This window comes from Leucopleurus acutus (genome assembly GCF_964270905.1).
Source record: "Leucopleurus acutus genome assembly, chromosome: 8".
In the NCBI taxonomy this organism is placed as follows: Eukaryota; Metazoa; Chordata; class Mammalia; order Artiodactyla; family Delphinidae; genus Leucopleurus; species Leucopleurus acutus.
In genome coordinates, this window is record NC_139151.1 from 58,454,634 (window position 1) to 58,475,362 (window position 20,729).

The window sequence follows — 20,729 nt, forward strand, 5'->3', positions numbered from 1 at the left end:
CCATGTGGGATTTTAGTTCCCCCACCAGGGATGGAACCCGTGCCTTGTGCAGTGGAAGTGCGGCGTCTTAACCACTGGACCTCCAGGGAAGTCCCAGAAGGAAACAATTTTTAAGTGTAAGACTTATTTCTTCAGTCTATAGACAATGCTTTGTTTAAATATTGCTTTGTAGACCCTTTACAATAACTTTATTTCTCCCTCTTCATTCCTCTTCCCCACAGTGATCTCTGGCTCACAGATTAGAAACCATCGCTAGAAGAATTCAGACACAAGGAAAATCAGTATGCCTAAAATATATGTTCTAGGGAAGGTAGGACTTTGGCTTTAGTTTCAAGAATGAGTAGGAGAAAAGGAGGAAATGGGTGTGGAAAGACCAGAAGAAGGAAAAATTTGAGAAGAGACAATGAAAATTGAGAAAATCCTCCCTACTAACTTAATGTTCTTTTGTGAATTGTAAGTGACCACCATTATTTGTTTTACTTATTTTTATTTATTTATTTATTTGCGGTACGCGGGCCTCTCACCGTCGCAGCCCCTCCCGCTGCGGAGCACAGGCTCCGGACGCGCAGGCTCAGCGGCCATGGCTCACGGGCCCAGCCGCTCCGCGGCATGTGGGATCTTCCCGCACAAGGGCACGAACCTGTGTCCCCTGCATCGGCAGGCGGACTCGCAACCACTGCGCCACCAGGGAAGCCCTACTTATTTATTTTTAAAATATTTGGCTGCACTGGGTCTTAGCTGTGGCACGTGGGATCTTTGTTGCTGAGCGCAGGACTTTTAGTTGCAGCATGCAGGATCTTTTAGTTTCACCATGCGGGCTCTAGTTCCCTGACCAGGGATTGAACCCAGGCCCCCTGCATTGGGAGCTTGGAGTCTTGGCCACTGGACCACCCGGGAAGTCCCCACCATTATTTGTTTTAATTAGTGGAAATGTTGAGCTCCCAGAAAAACCAGACAGACCTCGTTTTGGAGCACCACTGAGGGCAATAGAAAGCCATGAAAAGCTTTTAGGTAGCAAAGACAGGTTGTTGTTGGATTTGAAAATTATATTTTTTGAAAATAGTTTTATAGCTTAAAAAGTTATGTGCTCTTTTTAAACAATTCAAGCAATATGAAAATGAAAATTACTTGAAATCTGACACTCTTTACTCCAAGATAATCACAGATGTTATTTTGGGGAACCTCTTTCCTGAAACCTTTCTATGCTTATAGAACATTGTCCCAAGCTTCATATAAATTAGATCATTCTAAACTTGCTATTCTCTTATCAATTTTTTTCTCTCGAGAATAAATTGTGAATAGCTTTTGATGTCAAGAAAAAGATCCATATCATTATTTTAAACAGCTGCTTAGTAATGCATTGTTTGTATATATAATTTAACCAGCTCCTGTTGAAGGACATTTACGTTTACCTCACTGTAATCAACAATCTCAGATAACAACCTTGTCCATTCATCTTTTCCAAATTGTTTGATTATCTTTCTAAGGTAAATTCTTAAAAGTAGCGGAGCTGGGTCACGAAGTACGCTCTTTTTATATTTGGGTTCAAGCTGCCAAATCGTCTACAGTTTTGCAGGGAGAGCAGAAGGAGGCTGCTGCATTAGCTCTGGTGCGAGACAGTGGCAACGGGTATTGCGAAGAAAGTACAGACTTCCAAGTGATCTAGCCAATGTAGGCCTGTTCTCGGTGGGTTGACATATTTCCTTCCTTTTTTCCTCTCTTTCACTTCTTTTTCTTAACATGGAGGAAGAACTGAGAACTGCATCTCCCAGCATTTCGCAAGGACCACACTCCCTGGGAACTGTAGTACCGGGTCTGAGAAGGGTCCGGAAGGAGGGCGAGAGTCTGTGGGCATGCTGGGAAATGTAGTCCAGCGGGAGGTGGTGGCGGGGCTCCGTGTGGGGAGGTGTGCGCGAGCGTAAAGAAGGCGGAGACGCCGCTAAAAGCGTCCCTTGGGGGATGGGGCCGCTGTGGTGCCTAACTTGCCTCCAATGTGGTCTTTGACTCTACAAAAGCCACCCGCGGATGGTTGGCTTTATTCCACTGTCCGAGACCAAGGAGGGACTAGTCCGTCCGCATCGGGCGCGCGCCGGGAGGCGCCGGCTGCGCGCGGACCGGAGTGGGGCATGCCGGGAGTTGTGGTCCCGGCGGGCTGAGGTTGTGGGACGTGTCGCGGCGCTGCGCTGGCTCCTCCTTCCCAGCCCTTCTCAGCGGTCCCCCGCCCCTTCCCTCAGCCTCCTCCTCCCTAGCCCGCAGCCCAGCGTCCCCTCCCCCAACCCGTCGGGCTCCTCGGCGGCTACTGCAGAGGATTCAGAGCCGAGTCGCTGAGAAGGAGGAGGCTCCCAGTCCCTGCGCGCCATCCGCCACCTTACTGGACACGGGCGAGGGAGCGAGAGCGTCGCCTCTGTAGCCTTCAGAGAAGACAAGGGCATCGCCGCTTCAGCTGCCGCCGCCGCCGTTTTCGCCTGCAGCAGCTCGCCGGTGAGGAGATCACCCCCCCACCCTACCCCGGTCCGCTCTCCCTGAGCCTGGGCCGGTGGTACTGGGGAGAATGAGAGTGGGGACTGCGGAGCCCCTTCGCGGGTTGGGGGAAGGGGGTTGAGGTCGCGATGGAACGGCGGGCTGGCTGGGGAGACTTGTCCAGGCGCGGGCTGGGGGTGGGGTGAGGGTGGGACACAAGCAGGTTGGGGGGGGGAGACAAGGGATGGGGACTTTTAATGGGAACGATCTGGGACAGGAGCGTGGGGTTGTAGGGTTGGGGTGGAATTTGGATGGTTTTGGGCGAAATGGATGTTGAGACTGGAGTGGTATGGCTTTTAATGGGGGAGGGGACTGACTGAGGGTGGTGGATTTGGGGTTGGCCTGGAGCAATTGACAGCTTGGGATCTGGGCCGGGTTGCGGGGTAAGGGGTTGATTGTAATAGAGAGTGCGACTGCAGAGTTGGATAGGACCCTGGGGGGTGACTAATTCAGGAGGGTGGAATTTGGGGTGGACCTAGGGCAGGCTGATAGAGGTGGTAGGAGCCGGGGGTGAGGAGGGGCTTGGCATGGGCTGAGACCTGAGCTTGAAGTGGGCGCTTGCCATCTGGGGGTGGTGGAATTTGTTGAGATTTTATGGAATAGCGTGGGTTAGGAGAGCAGAGGAGGTAGAATTCGGGGTTTTCCTGGGGAGTGCTTATGGAGGTTGGAATAGGAGCTGGTGGGGGGTGGGATTTTGAATGAGGGGAGTGTGAGGGTGAGCTGGCAGGAGGGGGTAAAGTAGAAGTTAGGCCCAAAATGGGCGAACAAGGATTGGAATTGGGCGGGGAGGGGAAGGGGGGGAGCACAGTGGGATGGGATTTAGAGTGATCTTAGAACCACTGGTGGCTTCCTGGGTACAGGGTGAAGGCAGAGGGCACAGAAGATGCTTCTGGGCTGGACTTACTGAAAGAATAGTGGCAGGTGGTGAGCAAGGTTGGGGGATGGTATCTTGAAGAAAATGTCCCTTGGCCAAGGTGGCAGAGGGAGTTTTGGAGCAAGAATGTCTGAGATGAACTGGTAGGACTGGAGAGGTGGTTGCTGATAGTGAGGTAGCAGATGTGGCTAATTAAGGAGTGGGAAACCTGGGGTTGTTGGTATGGAGGGGGCAGGGAGGATGGAGAGGGGCAGTGAGCAGTGCTGGGAAGAGGTGGATTGGATGATTCTGGAGAAGGATTGAGATGGCCTCCAAGAGACACAAGAGGGTTGGGGGTTGGACTTAAATGGACAGCTTTGGAGGCTGTGGTTGGGGAGAGAGAAGGTACATAAAAGACTTTTCTAGAGGACTTCTTAAGCTGTTAGTTTTTGTTTGTTTCACTTGTATTAGTATCATATTTGGGAGTAAACCAAGACAAAGGGTAAAGTTGAGAGGGGCTTCAGTTAAGGTAGAATTGAGGAGGGGAAAGTATCTTCTTTTTTTTTTTTTTGAGGAGGGAAAAGTATCTTCTATTATTCATGTATTATAAAAAGAAAGTTGGGGGAGAAAACCCCACTCCAGTAACGAAAGATGAAGAAGACGAAACTGGAATGTGATAGATGTCTTTCTATTTGACGTCTCTGCCTTCTCCTTTCCTCTCTCCTCCAGGTGCATTTAAAAATTAGTCCTGGAATTTGGTATTAAATAGATTTGATGAGCTTGAGGTGGTTAAGGGAGCATTCCTTGCTTGAGAACTGATGAATGAGGCTGAAAAATACAAGGCTGAATTTATTTCCCAGTCAGGCAACGTGCATGTATTCAGAAAGAGCTTAGGCCTTTTTTTTTCGCCTCCTCTTAAAATTGATTGCTTGAAGACTCCATTTATTGGTGTCCTGGTTTGCAAGGCAATTAGGCCCATCATTGTATTGCAGGCTAATAATCCAGAGATGAATCTTGGTACCACCGTTTTATGTAAACAGAGAGAAGACAGAAAATATGGAAATGTCATAAATATTCATTGGTGAGATAGTTTGGTATTTTCATTTGATTCTCTTTTTACATTACCTGATAAGATTTAAAATAATTGGACTATATTTCGGTAGATTGAATTTTCTTCTAAAGGAATTCAGGTGGTTAGAATTCTGTCAGATGTGGATAAAAACAAAGAATCATTTTTATTTTATTTTATTTAGGAGATGTAAGCGTATTCCATTAACTACAAAAACAATACTTCCATCTATTCATCAGAAATTTTATTTAAAGCTTAATGATATGCTCATTCTCATGGCAGAAGAGTGATGCTGGAAAGTAGAGAAGGGTGTTAATGGAGGAAACATCTTTAGGAAAATAGTTTTCTGGACTTAATTGTATTAACTGTGATATGTTAAACCTGAAATGGCTGTTGATTAGAGCTTAGATTGGGGAAAAATGGGGAGGGATGTAAGGCACCAACGGGATCAAAATAATTCTTTTTTTGTTCAAGCTTCAGGGTTCAGCTTGTAAACAAACCATTTTCCTTGGCCTTCACAATTGAACACATGAAAATACCCAATATTAAGAATCTTTTTTTTTTTTTTTTCCGGTACGCGGGCCTCTCACTGTTGTGGCCTCTCCCGTTACGGAGCACAGGCTCTGGACACGCAAGCCCAGCGGCCACGGCTCACGGGCCCAGCCGCTCCGCGGCATCTTCCCGGACGGGGGCACGAACCCGTGCTCCCCGCATCGGCAGGCGGACTCTCAACCACCGCGCCACCAGGGAAGCTCCAAGAATCTTTTTTTTTTTAAATTGTAGCTCCAAAATGGGCAGAATGATTGAAGGTTGGACTTATCCTTGGAATTGAAAGTGTTTTGTTATGAGGAAGCTTTCTGTATTGCAATAAAAATCAGGTTTGAGCAGTTACCCATAATTTGATGAGAGAGTAATCTAACTAATGCAAGCATTTCTCCTCATAACTTTACTCTGGGGTCCAGACGTTGCTTTTGTGGATCTGCAGGCTTGATCTAGAGGTGGGATATTTATATGAAAGCCCTAGCTTTTGAGAGCTCAAAATGGAAAGTAATCGCTTGGGAGAATTGTCTTGGTGGATTTTCTTTTTCCCCCTCACAGCTGTGTTCACTTGTGAAGTAGAAATGTATATAAAGTGTTTTAGTAACTTCACCTCATTTGATTCTTCCAGTATTCTGGTGAGAAGGGGAGAGCAGTGGAGGTATTGGTAGACAGGTACCTTGGTAGAATGAATAGCTTGTTAATTTAGAGGTTGAGAGTCCTGAGTTCAAATCCCCTTTCTACCACTTGATAACCTAGTGATTTTAGTAGTCATTAAAAACCTTTCATACTTAGTGGTAATGGTTGCATAACATTGTGAATGTACTTACTTCCACTAAATTGTACAATTAAATACAGTTAAAATTGTTAAAAAGTGAACAAAAAACAGTTGTCAAGGAGCTTTCAGTGTCATGGGAGAGATAGATGATTTAAATGCCGTGAGAAAAGTGAGGCAAAACTAACGTAGTGGTCAAGAGTGTGGGTTCTGAAGTTTGTCCACCATTTACTACTACCTATGTGACCTTGGGCACAGTGGTCTCATCTGTAAAATGGGCATTAGAGAACTAATCTCATAGGGTTGTTTTGAGGATTAAGCAAAAGAATCCATGGTAAGCATTTAATACAATGTGTTACATTGTACACATTAAAAATATTAGATGTTATTATTATTAGATAGAAGAGACTAGAATGTGAATAGCCTTGTGTGTCCTACCGTTGAGTTCTTAGTATTATGATCTATTATTTAGTAAGGAGGTATTACTTTGTATTATTATCTCACAGTTTATCTGCATATTAGTATGTTGGTACTATAGTCTAGGAACTTAAAAAAAAATATTTATTTATTTGGTTCCGCCGGGTCTTTGTTGCAGCTCGCAACTAAGCCCATGAGCCTTTATTGAGGCATGCGAACTCTTAGTTGTGGCATGCATGTGGGATCTAGTTCCCTGACCAGGGATCAACCCAGGCCCCCTGCATTGGGAACGCAGAGTCTTAACCACTGTGCCACCAGGGAAGTCCCTAGTCTAGGAACTTTAAACAGTAAAGTACTAAACATATATTAGTTGTTAGTTTCCTCATCTATAAAATAAGAAGAAAAACTGCTGAGAGGTAAAATGACTTGCTTAAGATTACACAGTGAGTGGAAGAGTTTGGGTTACAGCCCTGAAATTCTGATTCTTCAACCCTGTTTATATCTTCTTTTTAAATTGTGAGATAAACCATATGTATAAAAGTGCATATAATATAAATCTTTAATTTAAAGAATGATAGCAAATTGAAGGCCTATGTTTTTGCTACCCAGTTTAACAAAAAGGAGATTTTTAGTACCTTTAAAGCTTCTTGTGATTCCCTGCCTGATTGAATCTCTGTCCTTCTCCCTCAGAAGTAACCACTTTCCTGAATTTTGTGTGAATCATTCCCTTGCTTTTAAAAAGTTTTACCAAACAAGTATGTATCCTAAACAATATATTTTGTACCTTTATAACTTTATATAAATAGAATCATAGTGTTAAGTATTTTTCTGTGACTTGCTTTTTTCTTATTTATTATCCTTATTTTTTAATTTTAAAACTTTATTTCTTCCACCATTAATTAAAATAACATGCTCATAGCAGAAACTGAAAATTACAGAAAAAGTAAAAGAAGCAATATTATTGTCTATAGTCCCATTACTCAGCAACACTTCTTATTTGTATGTATATTATATATGCACATATAAAAATATATTCTTTAGTATATGTCTCTAAGTATGCGTGTACATACATATATGGGTAGTCTAGATGGCAAGAGGAAGCCAGTTTGCATTTATGGATGATCAGATTATCCAGATGTGGATCAATCATACTTGGAAATAGGAATGGGAGAGGGTAGTAGCAGCCTTTGTGAGCTGTGAAAGAACAGCATCTTAAGAATTTTTTCTTATTGGCGGATTTTTTATTTACTAGATACTGATTCTTTTAATACCAGCTTAGAGCTTCATGTCATGTTTTGGCAAGTCACGTAACTCTTCTGATCAGAATTTCTGTGCATGTTTCTTTTTGCAGAAAGGCAGCCTGGTACATTGGTCCTCACCTGATTGTACAGGAGGGTCTGTCCTCTGATGTACAGAGTGGACCATGAATAGGAAGTCATTAGTTATGCATATCAGAAGCTTAGCAACCTAAACCCCAAGAATTTTTTGTCTAAGAGTTGTGAAATCCAAATGCATTAATAATCTGTTAGAGTTTCAGTTTACTCTCCTGTAAAGTGGGGCTCAAATGAGGTAATAAATGTGAAAATACTCTTTAAACTGTGAAGCACTATATAAATGTTAGTTGGGGTTTTTTTTTTTCCCTCTCTAGTTTACAAAAATGAAATCAGGGCACCCCACACAGAGGTGAAAAGCTTGTCATATTTGGTTTATTGCCTTTCCAAAGGGTTCTTCTCCCAGTGGAGGAGGAATATGTGAAGATCAGTTCACAGTTTCTCCCTTAAAACTTGAAGATTGTTGGATATAGTGGGACAGAGAGGGTGCTAGAGGACTTTCTCCTAGTGAATTTATGGGACCTGGTTCTACATTAACTGTGCTGGCTTGCTCAAAATGAAACAATTGATGCTTTTTGAAGTGGAGAATGCAGTATACAACGTTTGCTCGTCACTATCCTGACAAATACAGTCATTTCCCTCTTAGTTTTCTACCTGTAACTTATTACAAGGTAGAGTAGTACAGTGAGATGGATTATTTATGCATATGTAAAAGAGAGATAATACTCAGTTATTGGGTTGTTAATGGATTATATGAGATAAGAAGGACAAAGAACCCGGAACACTGAATGGCACATAATGGCACATACGTAGTTGATGCTTAATATGGTAAATACTGCTGTTGTTATTTTTATTTTACTTATGAATTGTTTACAGCTAACTTTTCCTCCAGGCTATTCTTTTATTATTCAGTGTTTTCCTGCTGCTATATCTCCCCTTACTCATTTTACATTTGGAATATAAATTTGTTTTAAAATGATCATAAGTAAAGCAAAACAAAGAATGTAAATCCTCAACGCATTCCAAGACCAAGGAGCTAGTAGTCGGTGTGTGACAGATATGTTTAAGACATCTGTTCAACAAGTATCTATTGAGTGGTTATTAGATGACAGTCAGGGAGTGCTGGGAGTATGGGATACAAAAATTAAAATTCCCTACTCTTAAGGAGCTTATAGTTAATCTAGTGTGGAGACAGACATGTCACACATAACTGTAGCATAATGGAATAATTGCTATGGTGGGGACCTGGGCAAGGGCCATGGGGAGGATGGAGGTTGACATGGCCTGACCTGCCTGAGAGAGCAAGGAAGAGAGAGATGCTTGGGGGAGTTAATGCTTGAACTGAGACCTGAAGGATATGTGGATGTACTGGGGAAGTAGAGGTTACGAATGTTTCATGACGTCAACAGCACAATCTTCCTTGATTTTTCCCTCCCAGTGTTCTTGTAGGCCTTACTTTGTACCTCTTTTTAAGGGCTTTCTAGCATATATGCCTACTGTAAAACCAAATAAACCGGGGCTTAACCGCTGGTGGTGCAGTGGTTAAGAATCCACCTGCCAATGCAGGGGACACGGGTTCGAGTCCTGGTCTGGGAAGATCCCACATGTTGCGGAGCAGCTAAGCCTGTTCGCCACAACTACTGAGCCTGTGCTCTAGAGCCCGCGAGCCACAACTGCTGAGCCGTGTGCCACAACTACTGAAGCCCGCACGCCTAGAGCCCGTGCTCTGCAACAAAGAGAAGCCACTGCGATGAGAAGAAGCCCGTGCACCTCAACAAAGAGTAGTCCCCTGTTCGCCGTAACTAAAGAAAGCCCACGCATAGCAACAAAGACCCAAAGCAGCCAAAAATAAATAAAATAAATGAATTAAAAAGAAAAAAATAAGGGGAGAGATTCTCCCCTCCCTTTTAAAAAAAGGCATGCTGTACTATTATGCCCTTATTCTTTCCATATGTTGTGCCTTCCACCTGGAAAGCCCTCCCCCTACTGAGTTCCTTAATCTTTACTTTGTCCATTAGATGAGCTGTACTAGTGAATGTATTTCATGGTTGTTCTTTCCAGTCTGTTGTTTAGCAGGAAGAGATTTTTGAAGCTTTTGAAACTACCTGATATTTAAGAAGAGATCTTTATTGTTTCTGCTTTCTCAGTAAATGTTGATATTCCTTAGTGTTGGCTCTTTGACTCACTGGACTTTTTAAGTTTCTTTCTTTGAGTAGTGTTGCCCACTCTATTGGCTTTAACTGCTGCTGTATGGTGATGACTCTCAAAATCCCTATCTCCAGCTCAGACCTCTTTCCTGAGCTCTAGACTTGTATATCTCACTGTCTACTGGCAACCTGCATACATCCATTTTGATGGTCCTTAAATTCAGTAGGTCCAGAACAACTCATTTTCCCCATCTCCTTCTTCTGGCCTCTCCCCTTTTGTATCTCCCTCAAAAGCTAAAGTAATCTCTTCCTGTAGTTTTGTCCTAACTTAAAGGCACTGCTGTTCATCCAGTCATTCAAGATATGAATCTGTGCTATTAGTCTTTTCTTCTCCCTTATCTCTATAGCCAAAAATAAATCCTTCTAAATATTTCTGAAACTCATCTCCCCTTTCCTACGGTTATCCCCTTAGTTCAGGCCCTAATCTTACCTGGACAAGGGCAGTAGCCTCCTAAGTAGTTTGTATATCACCCATGTAGTAAACCTGTCTTCCACCCAGCAGCCGGAACATCTACCCAGTGGTGTATATGTCTACATCACTCCCTTGCTTAAACCCCTTCATTGGCTCTACAGTCTTGAGCTCCTTAGCATGACATATTAGGCCTTCTATGACCTGTCGTTATGTACTCCTTCTGCCTGATCTCCCATCACTGGTAATACTGAGTAGCATGTAGTTTCTACAGATATTTTACAGTTTCACACCTTTGCTCATGCTGTTTCTCCTTTTATTCATCCCTCTGGGTTAAGTGCATCTCCCCTAAGGAACCTTACAGAATCCTTAAGGTTGTCATCAGTGCCCCCATTTTGTTCACAGGGAGTATCCAGTGTGTGCCTCTGTCATAATATTGATATTGCCCTGTTTTAGGAAAATTGACTGTTTCTGTCTGCTCCTTCACTTAACTGTAAGTTTCTTGGGGGCAGGGGCTGTGTTCTAGTCATCTTATACAGTCCTAGGTCCTGGAGGGTGCCTTGCAGGTAGTGAATGATTAATTTTTGACGTGAACATAGTAAGGAGAGATGACAAAGTATGTCATGTTCTAACAAGGAGTAAGGTGATAGGTGTTTTTCCAGATGTAGGTTTTTATTTATTTAGAATGGAATTTAGAATTTAATTGGATTGATAAAGGCTTTGATGATGATGGTGTATAGCACAAGGTTCAAAAGTAGAAGACAGCAAGATGGTGTGCTCAGGGGTTGGCAAATGCTTTCTGTAGAAAAATATTTTAGGCTTTGTGGGTCACATACAGTCTCTATTATTTTTTTCTCCTTCCCTTTCCCCTCCCCATCTTCTCCCTTCTTCCCCCCCTCCTATGTTTTATTCTTAGCTCACAAGCCATACAGAAACAGGCCATGGGTGTGCCATAGCTTGACAATCCCTGGTACGTTATCAGAAATCAGACTTAAAGTTGTAGACTCCCCACCCCCAACCCCACCACCGCGAGGCTTGCGGGGTTCCCCGAACCGAGCCCCCTGCAGTGGAAGCACGGCATCTTAACCACTGAACTGCCAGGGAAGTCCCTTAAAGTTGTAGCCTAGTGAAGAGCAAAGAGACTAAAGCAAGTTCCTTTTTCTTGTTTTATTTATTATAAAATTAATTCCTTAGGAAATTATGCATATCTTTAGTACTGAAAATAATTGTACAGAATCTTTTTTGTCAAACTACTGTTTATCTAAAAGTTTATTTTGTTAAATAGGCCATTGATTTTTTTTTAAAAAATTTATTTATTTATTTATTTGCTTGTGCTGGGTCTTAGTTGCAGCAGGCAGGCTCCTCAGTTGTGGCTCGTTGAGTCCTCTGTTGTGGCATGCGTGTGGGATCTAGTTCCTTGACTAGGGATCGAACCCGGGCCCCCTGCATTGGGAGCGTGGAGTCTTAACCACTGCACCACCAGGGAAGTCCCTAGGCCATCGATTTCTGTATAAAGATGCTATGAAAACATCTTGGTTTATAAAGCTCCAATACAGCTCCCCCACCTTCTTCCTTTTAGGCAGGTGTCTGGGTACTTTCAGAATATGCCTATTTTTATGATATTATAGATTGTGCTTTCTCTTAGATACAGACATTTTGAAGGAACCCTGGGCTGATATATTTTTCACAGTAAGCTTCAATCCCTGGCTGACTAGAGATTATAATCTCGATTTGGCTTCTGATCATGTCCTTCAGGCTTGATAGTTTCTGCTGATGCTCATATTTTCTAGATTCTGTTTTATAGCCTTATATACATATCCTAGTTCTCTTTTCTTTTTTTTTTTTTTTTAAGTATTGTGTTTTTGTTTTAGTTTTTTTTGGCTGCACCACGAGGTTTGTGGGATCTCAGCTCCCTGACCAGGGATTGAACCCAGACCATGGGAGTGAAAGCCCAGAATCCTAACCACTAGGCCACGAGGGAACTCCCTATCTTAGTTTTCTAATGTGTTGTCCTCTCTCTTTTATTTTGAGTTGGTAGCAGAAATCCCTGTCTGTAAATATAGTTACACTATTTATACTTCTGCAAATATAATTATACTGTTTTATTTGATCTACAGTGTATAGGTTGGTCATGTAGCATTATTTTCATTTTAAGGATGAAGAAATCAAGAGTCAAGAGGGTAATTTATTTTTGGCCTTAGGAGTAGTAGGAGATGAAGGTGGAAAGACAGAAAGGACTTAAGATTTGAATATCTGTGGTAGGCAATATGCTGGGTGCTTTCTCTCCCTTATATAATTTAATCCTCACATTTACCCTGTTTAGAGTATTGTGCCCATTTTACAGAAGAGGAAGCTGAAGCAACTGAGGCCTATAGGGATTAAGTAGCTTGCTTGCATTTGGTTACATAGTAAAAGAAGAGAAGCTTGTATTAAAAACCTGATCTGCCTTGCTCCAAAGTCCTTGTTCTTTTTACTGTGTTGTATATAAAAGTTCCCTGGTTTTAAATTCTTAGATCAGTATTTTTCAACCTACTTAGGTGAGCAGTAGCTTGGCTACACATTAGAATCACCTGAAAATCTGTCTTAAAAAAAAAAATGCCCTACTTCTACCCTGACCAGTGTTAACAAAATTTCTTCACGTGAGCCTAAAGCAGGTGTGTGTATGGGTGTATTTTTTTTTAGAAAATATAGATTAAAAAGAAATTGTATTGAGGTATATATACAAGAAAAAGTGCACAAAAAGTGTAACCAGCACTCAGATCAAGAAAGGGAACGTTGGGAATTCCCTGGCAGTCCAGTGGTTGGGACTCGATGCTTTCACTGCTGTGGCCCGGATTCAGTCCCTGGTTGGGTAATGAATATGCTGGCTTCCAATACCATAGATTATTTTTGCCTACTTATGAACTTTTATAAGGTATGACTGGCTTTTGCACTCAGCTTTGTTTGTGAGGTTCATTTATGTTCTTGTATGTAGCAATAGTTTATCCTTCTCATTGCTATATAGCAATAGTTCTCAAAAATTTTGGTGTCTTCACTCTTCCTATTAGAGACCCCAAAGAGCTTTCGTTTGTGGGTTGTGTGTACCAGTATTTACTGTGTTAAAAATTAAAACTGTGCATTTAAAAATAATAAACTTATTAAATGTTAGCATATTTTAATGAAAATAACTATATTCCACAAAATAGAAGAATAATATTTAAAATTTTTCCAAATCTCTTCACTGTCTGACTGGATACATATCTGCTTCTACATTCAGTCTGCTGCAACTGGTTGTTTTGTTGGTGGTATATTAAAAAAATCCAGTCCCATGTATATGTGGCTAGAAAAGGGAGGAATTTTTTTTTTTAAATAAATAAATCTATTTATCTATTTATTTATTTATTTATGGCTGTGTTGGGTCTTCGTTACTGTGCGCAGGCTTTCTCTAGTTGCGGCGAGCAGAGGTTACTCTTCGTTGCTCTTCTCATTGCGGTGGCTTCTCTGCTGCAGAGCACCGGCTCTAGGCACGCAGGCTTTAGTATTTGTGGCACGAGGGCTCTAGAGCGCAGGCTCAGTAGTTGTGGCACACGAGCTTAGTTGCTCCGCAGCATGTGGGATCTTCCCGCATCAGGGCTCGAACCCGTGTCCCTTACATTGGCAGGCGGATTCTTAACCACTGTGCCACCAGGGAAGCCCTGACAGGCGGATTCTTAACCACTTCGCCACCAGGAAAGTCCCAGGAGGAATGTTTTAATTGACTTCTTGTTTTTTGGCTGCACCGAGAGGCTTGTGGGATCCTAGTTCCCCTACCAGGGATTGAACCCAGGTCCCCGGCAGTGGAAGCGCAGAGTCCTAACCACTGGGCTGCCAGGGAATTCCCTTGATTGACTTTTTAGATAACTATGGATATTCTTTTTTTATATACTACACCAAAACTTGTCAGTTGGTAGTTTCTTTAGAGGTCCATTATTTTGTGGAATCTGAAACCATATCAGTGAGCCTTTCATACTCTGTTACACTAAAGTCCATTGGTCTGTTTTGTACATTGAATGGATTTTCTACTCATGCATAATTTTGTGTCATCATGCTTTGGTCATTTTGAAAACATTGGTTCATTGAGTTACGCAGATCTTCTAAAATGTTGACATATTTTATTATACAGTATCAAAAAATCACATTTGTTAATATCTCTACCCATTTCATCAGACAAGTCTTCTCTAGTTTTTGCTTGAAAGCCCAAATTCTATCATTGGCAACAAATACTGACAGTTGTTTTCCTTGAAGTGACAGTCTCACATTGTTCATTTTTGAAAGAATGTCTGCCAAACATCCAAGTCTGAATAATCAGTTTGTCTGGCAGTTGTTCTTTCAAGTAAAAATGGTGTTTCATGAAAAAAAGCAGGTAGTTCAGCTTGCAACTTAATTGCACAAGTGCCTAAGTGCTTTTCCTTGAGATAACTCTTGTACTTTGCTATACAGAAAGATGTGTAGTTAAGGACTGAGACTTTTGTGGCTTCAGCAAGACCTCAGAATAGTTCTTTTTTTTTTTCTGGCATGGCTATGTAGAATGCAATGACACTCTTACAGTTTGATGTCACTGCCTTAATTCAATACAATATGATATAGTTTTATTTATTAGTATAATTATGTTTCCAGGCTTTACTGATTGCTTATTGAAGGAATAGGTGGATTTGTTAAACCTTTACTAAAAATACTGCTTTGAAAGCTAGCATGAATGCAGTTGGTCTTTCACTTAGTAGAACTTTAGAGTTGAGCAGTTTTACAGCTTTGTCAGGATGTTAGAAAATCATTGGGCTTGGGACTTCCCTGGCGGTCCAGTGGTTAAGACTTCGCCTTCCAGTGCAGGGTGTGCGGTTTCGATCCCTGGTTGGGGAACTAAGATCCCACATGCCTTGTGGCCAAAAAACCAAAACATAAAACAGAAGCAGTGTTGTAACAAATTCAATAAAGACTTTAAAAATGGTCCACATCAAAAAAAAAAAAGAGAAAAACATTGGGTTTGATGCTTATTCTTTACCACTTGTGCACGTGTGCGTGCACGCGCGCGCGCGCGCGCGTGTGTGTTTTAATATTTATTTATTTATTTTGGCTGTGCCGGGTCTTAGTTGCAGCATGTGGGATCCTTTGTTGAGGCGTGAGGGATCTTTAGTTGCGGCATGCATGCAGGATCTAGTGCCCCTACCAGGGATCGAATCCGGGCCCCCTGCCTTGGGAGCGTGGAGTCTTACCCACTGGACCACCAGGGAAGTCCCACCACTTGTGTGGAAAGAAAGGCATGAAGTAGTCTTTAGAGAACTGTGCATAGCTATGTATAAAAGTGATTCTGTGTCTTCCTACCCTTAACCTGGAGCATTTGCCGCAGAAAAAGAAAAAGATGCAGATGAAGCCACAGCCAAGTGATCTTGTTGTGTAATGACTTTGGTTTTTCACTATGATTGGGCAGAGGGGGATGGAGGAGGTTGGCTAAATAAGTCATAATAATGAGCATTGTTTTACCTTTCAGCCAACACTCCTATACAGCCTGGATCCTTAGTTCTGGGGGGAGGAGAATTAACATTCATTGTGTGCCTGCATTGTGCTAGGCCCTTTATGTGTGGTAACTTATTTAAACTCACAATTAGACTGTAGGTGGCCATAATTATTTTATTTTACACATGAGAAAACTTAGGCTCAGAGATGTAGCGCCTACTCAGGCCCACCAGCCAGTAAGTGACTAGGGTGGGATTTATTCTCAGACTTTGCTATCTCCATAGCCTATGAATGGTCTTTCCTATATTCTGTGCTATCTTCCAAGGACAGTGTGTCACTGATTATTTCTGTATCCTTGATACCTGGAACCTAGTAGGGTTTAGTACTTTTTTTTTTTTTTTGCGGTACGCGGGCCTCTCACTGTTGTGGTCTCTCCCGTTGCGGAGCACAGGCTCCGGATGCGCAGGCTCAGCGGCCATGGCTCACGGGCCCAGCTGCTCCGCGGCATGTGGGATCTTCCCGGACTGGGGCACAAACCCGTGTCCCCTGCATCGGCAGGCGAACTCTCAACCACTGCGCCACCAGGGAAGCCTGGTTTAGTACATTTTTGTTGAATAATTGAGTTGGTGCTAAATGAGTGAACCAGTTTTTACAGAGTAGGATACAACCTAACACCCCTGGGCTACTGTGTAGATTGGTGCATGGTAGGGTCTGGTCACCATTTGTTGTTGTGGGGAAAGGGTCAGTCTTCTTAATGATAGACTCTTTGAAACTATTTAAATAATTTGGATATTTAGGAATTGAAGAGATCTAATAGGATGAATTTTCCTTAGATTGTCAATAATCTCTTCAGAAATAGGTAATATATCTATGCTGCCCTTGTTTTCCCCCATACTAGCTGTGAGACCTTGGGCAAGTTACTTTACTGTACCTCATTTTTTTAATCTTTAAAAAGGGAAGGACAGCAATAATAGTACATAATTCCTAGGTAGTTGTGAGGATTGAATGAGACAATTCATATAAAGAACTTAGCACAGTGCTTGGCATATATTACTGTCAATGAATGGGAGCTGTTATTCATATTATCCTTCTAGAATGAAGCATGGATTTAATGTGACTTTTAGCATGTGAAGAAGGAACAGTATTTTGGCTTTTAAAGCATTTTTATTAGAGAAATAAAGCACTGAATTTATTGGGGTTTTTTTTTTTTTTGAATTTGTTTTCTGAGTGTAGTTTACTTGGTCTTCCTGGCAGGGAAGGTCTATAATTTTGGCTGTTTGCCTGGGTTTGTTGGTGAACCAATGCAGGTATAGTATGGCTTTTGGCTCTCCATCAACTTTTTAAACTTTTTAGTCTAGTTGAAACAGTTTGAATTGTTCTGGAGAGTTCACTGATGTTGATAGTCCTTTCTAGATGAAAAATGTCAGTGAATGTGAGAAATGCCCCTTTCTAAATTTTTTTTCTAACTATACCACTCATTACTGAGGGGATCAAATATTTCTCCATAGTACTCTGCCCCACAACCAAAGGAGGAGGGTGTTTTTTGAATTTTTCTGCATTTATTTTTGTTGGTGGTAATTTTATCCATACTTTTGAGGTTTATGGCTTTGACAGAACTTTTTTTTTTTTTTTGAAGTATAGTTGACAGTACATTTTGATCAGGCTGTGGAGTTACGGAGGAGAAAACCAACTATCCATTCTAAATGAGCATATCTGAAAGCCTGCCTGCCCTTCAGTCAAGTATCAATGTAGGTACACTGTCTCCTAGATGGGGTTCCCCAGTATGTTTTTTTTTCTTTTTTCGGTACGTGGGCCTCTCACTGTTGTGGCCTCTCCCGTTGCTGAGCACAGGCTCCAGACGCGCAGGCTCAGCAGCCATGGCTCATGGGCCCAGCCGCTCCGCGGCATGTGGGATCCCCCCAGACCGGGGCACGAACCCGTGTCCCCTGCATCGGCAGGTGGGCTCTCAACCACTGCGCCACCAGGGAAGCCCCCCTAATATGGTTTTTAGTAAGAGAGTTAGCTCAGTGTTCTCTCCCTAACTCTCTCCAGTGTCATTCATTGTTCGCCTCTCCTCCCAGCTTACATGTTTTACCTTTAGTACTAATGATGTGTATATTGTTTGGTGTTTGCAGTTCTCCAGACTTGCCAAGCTTCTTGCTTTAATGTCTTTGCACATGCTCCTCTCTGGGCCTGGACATCTCCTTTTAACTTTTAACTTGTCTAACTCCTACTCAGCCTTTAAGACTCAGCCTAGGAGTTAACCTTTTCCAGAAAGCTTTCCTTGACTTTTCCGGGTTGGGGTTGGGTGTCCTGTCTCTGGGTTGCCCTATCTCTGGGTTGTAATTATCCATTTATTATTTATTGGTCTCCTCTACTTGCAGTGAGCAGGGATTGCATCTAATCATCCTTTTATTCTCAAGAGCTCATTTTTGGACCTTACACGGAATAGGCACCAGTAAGGTCTTGTTGAGTGAATCCATAGTTTCAGCCTGGTCTGTTAGCACTGTAACTTCCCAACCATGTTGTTCTAGGCTGAGTTTTAGTAGAATGACTTTTCTTTTATGGCCATTGCACCTTCCCCTGCCTCCCCTTGTGTTGTGTCCACTATACTTCAGCTCACACTCATCCTCTATTCTTTGCCCATAGCTGGGTCAGTGGAATGGTATACACACTAGACATGTATATCTTCATAAAGAACTTGATTTGTGACAGATCCTGGAATCTCACTTGGAACGAATGAAGTCACATTGGTAAATGCAGAAGTTGGGACCTTATGATTGCTTTTCTAACTCTTAGCTCTTTTCTCCACTTCCAAGTTTCCTCTTTATTAATTTTTTTGTTAATTTTAACTTTTAGGTAACATAAAATGAATGCTACAAAACCAAACCACAAGTACTCTGCTTATGCATTTGATTTTTTTGAGCCTAAGTATAGGATTTGACCTCTCTGTTGTGGTGGTGGGATGACTGAGACTTTAAGAAATGTAGGGTTTTTAAGGCTTATTAAGCCCTTCATAGTTCCTGACACGTGATTTAAATTATGGCTTCCAAAAAAAATTTTATTGATTAGAGTCTTAGTAGCAGGCAAAAATAATCATTTATGCTTGCATTCATTTAGTTAACATGGATATCAGGTTCTTTGCTAGGTAGGTTCTGATGATACACAGAGGTGAGTGAGATGTGGTCTCTGTCTCCAAGGAACTCCCAGGTGCAAGAGAGACGCTATAAATAAATACATTACAGTTCAGTGTTTGGTACATGCTGTAGAATAAGTAGCAGAGAGGGAGGTGTTAATGACTTTTTCAGGGAAGAGTTCTTGGAGGAGTAGACACCTGAGCTTATTTCTGAAAGAACATTAGGTCTTGTGTGTGGAAGATTCTGGATATATGGTCATAAAATCTGGGTTTGAACCCCAGCTCTGCCACTTACTAGCTGTCTGACTTGGGGCAAGTTGTGTAAGCACTCTGAATCTCAGTTTTTTTCCCTGTAAAGTGAGGATGACCATGTCTGTATCTGCTTTTGAAAGTTGTGAGGATTTAATACACGTGAAAGAATTTCATAAATGTGCTAAACAAATATTATATCCTATTTGTTTTTCTTTTTTAATAAATTTATTTAATTATTTTTGGCTGCGTTGGGTCTTCATTGCTGCGCGCGGGCTTTCTCTAGTTGTGGTGAGCGGGGGATACTCTTCGTTGTGGTGCTTGGGTTTCTCATTGCGGTGGCTTCTCTTTGTTGCAGAGCACGGGCTCTAGGTGCATGGGCTTCAGTAGTTGTGGCACAGAGGCTCAGTAGTTGTGGCTTGCAGGCTCTAGAGTGCAGGCTCAGTAGTTGTGGCATACAGGCTTAGTTGCTCCACTGCATGTAGGATCTTCCCAGACCAGGGCTCGAACCCGTGTCCCCTGCATTGGCAGGTGGATTCTTAACCACTGAGCCACCAGGGAAGTCCCTATATCCTGGTTTTTGTGTTTTATTTATTCATTGATAATAGTATTTTGACAGATTGGAGCATAAGTTTTCTTACTCAAACCAGAAATGAGAAAAAGAAAAGGATTGGGTATGTTAGTATATAGATGTCATTTATAAAGCATTAACACTGTATAAACATCACGATTTAGAGCAAAGAGTTTCTAAGTCCAGAATCCATGAAACTTTGGTTCTGTGCTTCTATGGAAGATACTGCTTAAGATGCTTAAGGAGTGGTCTCTGAAAAAGTACTGAGTGTGGTTCTGAGTGACTTGGATGGCAATAAGCCAGACTGGAAAGAGCTCCATTTCTTGTCAGGAGACTTATATCTGTGCCACTATTAAAGGTTATTTAACATTTCAGAATTGCATTTTCCCCATCAATAAAACAGAGAAAAATAATAGTAATTTGCAGACTGAGAATTAGGGATAAAATGGGTAAAGTGCATACTATTAGCCATAATCAGTTAAAAGTTTAATTTGTAGAATATTAAAACAAATTTTCTCCTCTTTCAATACAAGAGACTTCTTTTAGAGAAACTTGCTTAAAGAATAGAGGGGACTTTCTATCATTTGTACTATACTAAGACATAGTATTTTACTTCTTTCTTCAAGTTCATTCCTCAGAAAAATTTTGCAAGGTGAGTTTAAATCCCAGCTCTTGCACTCATTGGCTGTATGACCTCAAAGTTACTTAATCTTTCTGTAACTTATTTTATGCATCTATGAGATGGGGATATAGTGGTATTTACAATGTATAGTTGTTGGGAGGATTAAATGAGATAATTACATAAAGTGCTTAGATTGGTGTTTGGCACATGGTACGATTTCAGTAAATGGTAGCATTGTTATTATCACTTTCATTTTATAAATGAGGAACTGGATACAGATTTAGCAGCCTGAATAGATTCACTTGAAACCTGGGATTCAATCCAGGTTTGTGCAATGCCATTACTCTTTATCCTTTTACCAGGCTGCATTTTGTAATTAACATTTTATTTGTTTGGATACTATTCTGAAGTGCTGTAGAGTGTGTTTGGAAATAATCTATTACTCTTAGGTATTTAAAACTTCCTTTCTGTGATGTTTTACTAATAGTTTATATAAACTCAGAACTAAATTGGTTAGGGAAAGAACTCTTTGGCCTGGTTTTCCTGTGATTAGACACAATTTAA

At 41.7% G+C, this 20,729-nt stretch overlaps 1 protein-coding gene across 1 annotated transcript in view; it reads left to right on the top strand.

Annotated features, from left to right (window-relative positions):
* Nucleotides 1-2,294: 2,294 nt before the first annotated feature.
* Nucleotides 2,295-20,729, top strand: part of FAM168A (family with sequence similarity 168 member A) — a 189,998-nt gene continuing 171,563 nt past the window's right edge. Inside the window, exon 1 of the mRNA XM_082845337.1 lies at nt 2,295-2,481. The gene's annotated coding sequence lies outside the window, so the exon portion shown is untranslated. The remainder of the gene's footprint in view (nt 2,482-20,729) is intronic.